Source organism: Zosterops lateralis, assembly GCF_965231275.1.
Source record: "Zosterops lateralis genome assembly, chromosome: 6".
NCBI classification, from domain to species: Eukaryota; Metazoa; Chordata; class Aves; order Passeriformes; family Zosteropidae; genus Zosterops; species Zosterops lateralis.
The window spans coordinates 54,908,558-54,917,743 of record NC_139761.1 but is presented as its reverse complement, the minus strand read 5'-3'; the positions used below and the strand labels follow the sequence as shown (position 1 = coordinate 54,917,743).

General features: G+C 47.6%; 1 protein-coding gene across 2 annotated transcripts in view; it reads left to right on the top strand.

Moving 5' to 3' along the window:
• The first annotated feature begins 2,225 nt into the window (after positions 1 to 2,225).
• MICAL2 (microtubule associated monooxygenase, calponin and LIM domain containing 2) overlaps positions 2,226 to 9,186 on the top strand; it is a 117,852-nt gene continuing 110,891 nt past the window's right edge. For both annotated transcript variants that reach the window (XM_083864309.1, XM_083864308.1), the window contains exon 1: positions 2,226 to 2,367. The gene's annotated coding sequence lies outside the window, so the exon portion shown is untranslated. The remainder of the gene's footprint in view (positions 2,368 to 9,186) is intronic.

Genomic DNA, 9,186 nt, shown 5'->3' with positions numbered 1-9,186 from the left:
TCCCTCTTGCACAAAAAATTCAGTTAACTTTGAAGACATCCACAGTTCATCAAAAAGGATCAGACAAGTTGTTTGAATACCACAAGAAGGGCTTTTATTGTGCTGGATATGTAGATAGGAATCCATTTACAAGAATTTGAATAGATAGGCTTGTACATCAGGAAAGGGAGTGCTGCACATCACCAGCCACACAGAGAGATCAACATCCTACAGCAGAGTTAGCAGGCACAGCTTTCTACCAGTTAATAAGGCTGGATTGTTTTTTGTAAGGACCATTCTTTCTCCTCTCCTTACAGTGGAGGAGGACAGGCTAGGATTGAAAAAAAAATACCAAGCAGCCACACTGTTTAAAAAAGGGTTGGGAACTTGGTCTCAGGGGAAGGGGAGGCTGTGCAGCACCCAGGGAAGATCCTATTTTCCTTTATGCTTGTGTGTCCCACACCTCAAAGAAGAGGGAGTGGGTTAGGATATCTCACAGAGCCCCATGTAATGCCAGATTGGTGGTTTAATTAATGCTTCTTAATCTAATCTTTAACTGATGTGTGTTCATCTTAGCCCAGAGTGACTAGACTGTATCTCAGTTGTGCTTTCCTTTGGAGAGAGGTAGGTGTGACTGTGAATAAAGAATTTCTTAATTCTGGTTAAGTAACATCTAATGAAATATAATTTTTAAAGATGGTTGTGATAATAGTTTAGTGTGAATTATACAGTCATCTTTCAGCCACTTTCAAAGATAAAACAGTTAAGGACAATGAGTAAATAAATTAATTATAGTTACTAAGGTTCCTGCTGGTCTTCATGAAGCCCCTGATGATGCAGAGAAGTTTTGGAAGAACTTGGCAGGAAAGGGTTATCTTTTTATGGACTTATCAGCTTTTTCTGAGAGGCATGGAGGGAAGAGGACAATTGTGAAGGTGAACAGACGTGGGAGACCACTGCTGCAAGTATTTTTCCTAACCGAAAAGGAACATCTATCCTAAAGAAAGAGGTTTTGGAATATTTCCCAGTAGGAGCTAAATTCTTTCAGACTTTATATTTTCTGGGTTCTCTGGCTCTCAGTGGTGGACTGCAACTAGCAAGACTTTGTAAAAATCATATAAATATGATTTCTTTCATACACACATCCCCCTTTGCTAACTACAGATCACTTTTTTTCTGGAAGTTTGCCCAAGAGGGTTTTCTCATTTCTTGTTCTTGCCTCCTCCAAGGCTGCTAAAGATGGTAGTCTTTTAGATAACAAGGAAATGGCATGTGCACCATTATTTTGATACTCTTGCTTTTAGCACTTTGAGGAAAAAGTACAGTTAATCTCCTGAAGTTAAATCAGTAGACAAACATACTACAATTCAAAGTTAATCATTGAGTAAAACTTGGGTTCAGCCAAGCACGATGCAAAACACTAGAAGACAAATTTCAACCCAAACGAGAGGTATTTTCTACAACAAAATTCGTGCCTTAAGATCAACAAATTATTTTAGAGAGTTGGCCAAACCACTTGGGTCACTAGAGATTATGTTACATTCAGCTGTGGATGGATGAAAAGGGCCACATTCAGACTTGCTTTCTCCCCACATCATACAGAAGCTGATTCAAATTTGGCTCAGGTGTGAAAGGGTCAGAGCTGAGTCAGGGCAGGCCGGGGTCCCGCTCCCTCTGCAGCCTCGCCCAGGCCTGGGCACGGCGGGGCACAGCTCTCGATATTTATGGCTGGCTGCGGTCATAAATATTTAGGTTATCATGTCGTTAGGTGAGCCGATATGGCATCAGCTCATTCGCCCTTCCTGTTGCAGCACTTCAAGTGATTCCTGGCTGGTTTTCTTCGTTCGTTTTTCGTACAACTTCCCATCTGCCGCCGGCACGATGTTACTGGGGGAGCCACACTGTTAGCCGACCCTGAACTTTCCCCCCGCTGGTTTTCTGTTAGCCCGCTGACCGAAACCTCCTTGAACCTGCTGAGTGTGTGACACCCTTCACTCTCCCTCACACACAGAGCGCTTCAGCACCGAGAGTGAGCGCCCCGAGCTCCCCACACCGCGCTGTTCCCTCAGCGCTTCCGTACCCAGGGCAGGTGGGGCCGAAAACACCGGAGCGTCTGTGGGGAAAAGCCTCACAGGGGACACGCACCTTGCACGGGGCCTGGCCGGGCTGGGGCGGGATTGTGACTCTGCTGCGGCCGGACCGGGATGAGCTGGCCTGGTGCCGGGCCGGGAAGGGGCCGGGCCGGGCCGGGCCGGGCCGGGCCGGGGCTGGGGGCGGGCAGGCCGCGGGCCCCGCCCCGAGCCCGGGTAGGCGCGCCGAGCCAGCGCCGGCAGCATGAGGAGCGGCGCCGCCGCCGCAGCCGCCGGGTCCGCGGGACGGGCGGAGCAGGTGCGGCGGGGCCGGGAGCGGAGCGGAGCGGGGCCGGGCGGGGGGACCCTCAGTCGGGCGGGCGGGAGTGAAGGAGCGCCCTGAGCCGGGCTCTGCTCCGCGGGCGGCGGCGCTTGGGGCCGGCCGGGCTGGGGCGGGCAGTGCCGAGCCGAGCCGGGCTGAGCCGAGCTGGGCTGTGCCTGGCTGAGCCGGGTAGTGCCGAGCCGTGCCGGGCAGTGCCGAGCCGAGCCGGGCTGTGCCGAGCTGGGCTGTGCCGAGCCGGGCAGAGACGAGCCGTGCCGTGCCGGGCTGGGCTGTCCCGGGCCGGGCTGTGCCGTGCCGGACAGTGCCGAGCCGTGCCGGGCTGGGCTGTCCCGGGCCGGGCAGTGCCGAGCCGAGCCGTGCCGGGCTGGGCTGTCCTGGGCCGTGCCGGGCCGGGCTGTCCCGGGCCGGGCAGTGCCGAGCCGAGCCGTGCCGGGCTGGGTTGTCCCGGGCCGTGCTGGGCTGGGCTGTCCCGGGCCGGGCAGTGCCGAGCCGAGCCGTGCCGGGCTGGGTTGTCCCGGGCCGTGCTGGGCTGGGCTGTCCCGGGCCGGGCAGTGCCGAGTCGAGCCGTGCCGGGCTGGGCTGTCCCGGGCCGGGCTGGGCTGGGCTGTCCCGGGCCGGGCAGTGCCGAGCCGTGCCCCACCCCAGCGGCAGGTCTGGGCGCGGGGCTCCCGGAGCCCTCCCGGGGGTGAGGCCGCGCTGGGACGGGACAGGACGGGACGGGGCGGCCACGCAGGAAAAGTCAAAATAATCTTTTTCGCTCCCTGCGATTAAGGCAGGCGAGCGCTCTCCGAACGTGTCACAACAGCGGAGTGGGCTGTTGGTTCGGACGCGTCCCGGTGAGAGTGCAATCAGCGTTAACATCCTTCTCCCCGTGCCTGTTGGGCTGATTGGGGATGGCATCTGCTTCAGGTTCTCTCGGTGCTTTGAAGTGTTTGTTAACCTGTGATAGCGATTGTCCTGCCGCGTTCGCACCGGTTTTCATGTGTAAATTCGGCGTGTGACTGGAATTCAGACAGCTGGCGTGTGGATTGGTGACTGTAGGTTTATTTGTCCCTACGCCTGTAAGGTTGAGCCGGTATCAAAAAGTTTTATGTCCTCTCTCAAACTTACTGAAAAAGATCTGGAGGTCTCTGTCGACTTTGAAAACTGTTTACCAAATGAGCCAAAATGAGATCTGAGCGTGGAAATGGGACTTGTATGTAAAGACGGTCCCTTGCAGGTCAAAACGCGTGTTGGCATGGCCGGGAAACTTCATGGGAGCGTGGACTTTTTTTTTTTTTTTTTTTTTTTTTTTTTTTTTTTTTTTTTTTTTTTTTTTTTTAATTTCTTTAGAGACTCTAAACCTTGCAGTAAGGTGGAGCAGCGCAGTTAGTCTGCTGCCAGTCCCAGCTGGGGTGTAGCTGGCCCCTCTCTGACTCTGCTTTTGGTTTTGAGGAAGTTCTTAATCTCTCTTGTGACTCAGTGTCCTAATCTTTAAAATGGCTTAATAAGACTTGTCACGCTTGCCTCCCAGGGACATTAACATCTAATTGATGCTCACGGAGTGCCTTGATCTGGGAGAAAAGAGGGCATCCTGCTTCCCTCATTTCGCCACTTTATTTTGGGTGCTAATTACATTACACGAGTGGAAAACAGATTATCTGACAGCCGAACTGGAATTCATGTCTGTTATCACTGACACAGGCATTCTGAGTGAGTGTGTATGCCCACTTAGGCTTAGTTGGAGGTGTCTGGGTGTTTCTCTAAAAGCAGCAGGGTTTTTCCTTTCTGGAGGGTGCATCTGAGAAATTGCACTGAAGGAGCAACAGACTTTTGCTCCTAACTCTAGAGACACTGCACAGTTTTTCTCTGTGTATTATGAGGTCATTAAAGGCTTTAAGAATTAAAACTGTGTTGACTCAACTCTCAGCATGTCCCTGATCTTAAATTGAATCTTACGTCAGTCTCGGTTTTTGTCATGTTTCACTTCTTTAGAAATAGAGAAAACCTACAAATTTGCATCTCTCTGCTTGAAAACACAAGCTTTAGAATAGCAAGTGTATCTTTTTAAACCGTTTTACTTGCTGCTCATAGGCGAAATTAGCTACTTTACCACCCTGACTTGAATCCGTGGTATTTTTCACCTGAAACTTGGGGCTGCTAAATTCTCAGTCCTTTCCCTACTTCTTGGTTCCCCTGTACTGCGGGTCTGGGAGGCTGCCTTGTCACACAGCATTTGGCTCCTATGTTGGATTGAGTTCTCCTTTTCAGCCATAGTATTGTCCTTTCCTGTGCTAAACAGACCTGCAGCGCTGATACCTGACAAATAGACCTTTTAAAACAAGTTTGTTGGTGCTGTTCTCTTCATGGTGCTAGGAAAAAATACTGCAGATGCATCTTAGAGTGTGTGGTGGAGAAATGAAGTTCTGAAGGGAAACTGAAGCTTCCTTCATTCCACTTGCTCCTGCCGTGTGGTCTGCAGCAAGTGATGAGACTTTTCCTGCCTCGCCTGTAAAATCAGGTGAATTCTTAACAAATTAGTGTAAAGAAAAATGTGCAGAAATGGGAAAATGTTTCACTCTGAGTTTCTTTTTGTTTGTTTTTAGTTAGTTGCCTCAATGTTTCTCTGGAGTTGTATAGCATTACCAGATCCCTGACATAGGGGTGGTGCTGTTTGTGGGGAGATCAGTTTTCCTTCAGTTTCGCCTGGAATCTAGAAGTATGATCTGGAAAAGTTTTGTTTTTATTTTACTAAGAGATGCTGAAGCAAGGTTTTCTAGTCTCCTGTTGATATCCTGTTCCTCATGGAGGTGAGAGAGCCCATGTTTTGGCTAGAGATGTTTAAGTGTAAGAAACCATAAAACAGGAGAAGTGCTTGCTCTCCTGTTTCTCCATGAGTATGCTTTAAGTCTTTCACCTCTTTTCACACATACCTTGTATCTGCTCCAGCTGTCTCAGTGCTCTGCTGTTTTATAATTAGTGCCTTGAAAACTGAAGGGAAAACTTTGAAATGCTCTGTGTTTCCCATTGGGACTCTTCCACATGGCTGTGACATTTGTTGTGGGTGCTTGGTAACCTGTGTCTGTTCCTTCACCTCACTCTGATTCCCCTGGCGTCAGCAGAAAAGCTCTCTTTCCCAGTGGAAGAGGCTTTGCTTCTTAAGGGCATGGTGCGTTTTGATTCCTTTAAAATGAAGACATTTTCAGGTGTCTGAAACTGAGATCTGCCTCCCAGTGGTCCTTCTGTTTTCTCAGCTTGCTCACTTATCAGAGTCAAGGAGCTACAAAAGGGCTGAGGGGTTGCTTTCTGTGCCTGTGCTGGCAGCCTGGCTTGCATGCATCTCTATAATAGATGTGTACCTCTAATAATCCTAATCATAGGAGTTTGGTGTGTGCATTTGGTGTGTGTGAGCAAATTCTTGGCTGCATCTTTCCTGTTCAGGCTCTTTCTGTGTGAGGAGCCCGTGAACTTGAGAAGCGCAGCCTCTGCTCTGTGTTTGGCAGCTCAGCTGTGCAGGGAGGGCACACTGCTTGTTTCTCATCACTGGGACCAGTTCTAGAGGTCTTTATACAGTAAACTGACTCTTTCAGAAGTGGTATTAGTAGTTCAGGGTACATTAGACTGATTCAGGAAAATATAGGTGTTCTAAATTAAGGCTATTAAGTGTCCACTGATTCAGTGACTGTGCAGATACGCAGTTAATATTGTATTGTGACACATTCTGGAAATTGCTGTGTTTATTTTTGACCTGGAGAAGATGACTAACTCTTTCATGTATGCATAGTTACATTTACAAGCAAGTAAAAACTTACCCAAAATTATCTTTAGACTCCTAGTGCCATGAAAGGAAAAAAAATTCAGACTTGTCCCTAAATCTGAGCGGTGTGTTCTATCAAGCCCTCTTTCTGCTCTGGGTTGATAACCTTGTGTTCAGTGGGAGTTATGTCTTCAGGGGTTTTATTATCTCCTCCGAATTTTTGTGGGCAGTTTACTGTGTGGGGAGAGGAATAAGAGCAGCCCCATTCTATGTTGGGAAAGATAAGTGGTACCACAACACAAATTAGAGGATGCTACTGCCATAGCTTATACTTAGTTAAATTCTGATGGTTGTTATTTCAATGTCCCAGTAACACTGATGTAATTAGGAGGAAACTTGGGTTTGTTTCTTCTTGCTTTTGGCCCCCTAGAGCTGCGATGGCAAAACCTGGTGAGGCAGGTGGTTTGTGCATTTGTGTGATGGAAATATGTGGACTAGATTTAAACTTTTGTTCTCGGCTCTGGCACCTCCTCTGGAGAAATAATGGCAGCACTTTCTCCAATTGCTGCATTCAGCCAAGGGGACATTACCAACTCAGTTTCTAAAATGACTGTGCCTGGTATTGTATGTTGTGGAGTTTGGCTTCCTCAAAAGCAGTTTCTTTGGATCCGTTAGTCCACCATAAATCCTTCTCAGACCTTTTAAGCTCACAGCTTATTGCCTGTTTAGACTGCAGTAATGCCCAAAGGGGTGCTGCAGTTCTTCCTTCCCTACTGCTGCCATTGCCAAGCATCAGAACAGAGTTTCTGAAGCCATGGAAAAGTTTTGTTGGGAATAAGCAGGGATGCTTTGTAATCAACTTTAAATAGCCTTATGGTAATTCAAGAGATGTTAGACCACCCTTCCAGTACCAAAAGTGGCTACAGGAGAGCTGGAGAGGGATGTTGTACAAGGGCAGGTAGTGATAGGACAAAGGGTAATGGCTTTAAACTGAAAGAGGGCAGGATTAGACTGGCTATCAGGGAGAAATTCTTTGCTGTGGGGGTGGTGAGATGCTGCAACCATGATATTTTTATTATATAGTGTTGCTTTTAGAAGACCAAGGACATTAAAATACCCGATTCTGATAAGATCTTTTGTCATTTTCTTACCTGAATAGGTGGCTCCTGTAGCTAACTGAAAGGCTTTCAAATCTGCCAAGATTTTTTTCCTAGCCTATGATGTGCAAATACTGTATGATGGAGTCCAGCAAAGAAAAAAAAAACAACAAAACAACAAACCAACCAACAACAGTTTTGTAAACAGCAAAGCAGGAGTTGGAGCAGAAGACAATTTTCCCCCTCTCTTTGAGAAGACTCATGTTTGGCAGATAGTGGAATTCTTTTTTGTGTGTAATCGGATAAGAGTGTATTGCAAAGACCATAATCTGTGTTATTGGCTGAGGTGAGCCCCATCTGTTAGTGGGGATGTGCAATACCCTTGCCCTCTAAACTCATGCACGCAGGGAGCAGCACAGAAGGATTTACAGAAACAAATGCAAGCTCTGAAGGCAGTTGCTAAAAGCAGAGGGAGGAATTCAGAACGGAATGCAATGTTCTCTGCTGACACCCTTTCTAGCTGAGGAAACCCTCTGGTTAAACAAGAACTTTATAAGATACTGGGTACTTTTTGGTTTCTGCTTGTTCATAGTTTGACCTCCTTTCATACATGTTCACCTGTTGTATGTGCTTGTTATGAGGCTGGTTTTTGTTGATTGTCTTTATGGCACCTTGCACTGATCTGGGGAATAATTTCAAGTAGCAATCTGAGCTGATTAGAGGAAAAAATGGGGCTTGTGTTGGGCTTGACTTGGAGGTAGTAAATATGCAGTCAGTGCTAATCACCCCCATGTCATCATTCAACCCAGCTGTGGGTCAGACACAGGATCTGCTTGTGCACTTGAATTGCCATTGCTTTTCTCCTTTCAGAGGCAGTAAAGGAGTGAGCATCCTGACATGAGAGCTTACTTCTGCAGGTCTCATTTCCATCCCAGGTGAACTCAGAACTTCTGATGGAATGTGATATTTGGGCTTGGATAATTTATGTGAACGAGTTCTCATTCAGATAGATCTGATCTCCTGGCCTTCTGCTTGGTATTTGATTTTCCCCTTTCACTGAGTGCTGCAAATTCCTATGGTTGCTACCTATGCAGCCAACTGTTTCTGTCAGTTCAGAAAATTGTTTCAGTAATTACATGGCTGTAGGGACAGAAGAATATTAAAATCTGGTGATGGAACCCTGGGTAAGATGAGTGCAACAGTCTGGAGCCGTTTTTAAGATTTCAGAGTGTGAGTGCAGTGTGTTCCTCCCGTTTCTATGTATGGATTTTTAAAAGTAACAGCTGACACCCCTGTGTTCAGGACATTAATGTAGTTGAATGAATGTCAGAAACATGCACATGGTTAAGGCTTGGACACAAGGTCCACAGATATGAACTCTGGGTACATTCAGAAGCTGAGTCTGTGGATGTAATCAAATACCTCTTGCTGTATTTGCTCTCTGAAACTCTGCTGTTGCACCAAGTCAGCATTAGGTGTCCCAAAAATGTGTTGGGAAGAGTAAAGCTTGTGTAAGGAGCTAAATACATCGCAATGAACCTGTTCAGACAAAAGAAACCATCTTTCTGTTGTTCTGGTGGGGAGGCTGTGAGGGGGAAGAAGCATTAGGGTGGTTAACTTTATTTCTTGGAAAAGATTAACATACATTTTTCAGTGCACAAAGCAGATATCACTCCATTTGTGACCTGCTTCCTCATGAAAGTGTTGAGGAGCAAGGTTTGTCTTGAATTTGTTGCCTGCACTGCCAGACACAGCACTGTGTGATGCTGCCCTGTCCAGAGGCATGCTGTGTGCCATGGTGTATAAATAACCCTGTGTGCAGAGGGACCTGGAGACAATGTGCAAATATTTACTGATGTGCTGGACCTTGTCCTGGGATATATCTGGGGGGAGGTATCCGAGCTGCAGCTGCAGAACAGGGGTGCTGGTGTTGCCTTGGGAAGGCTGACCTGAAACAGAGAC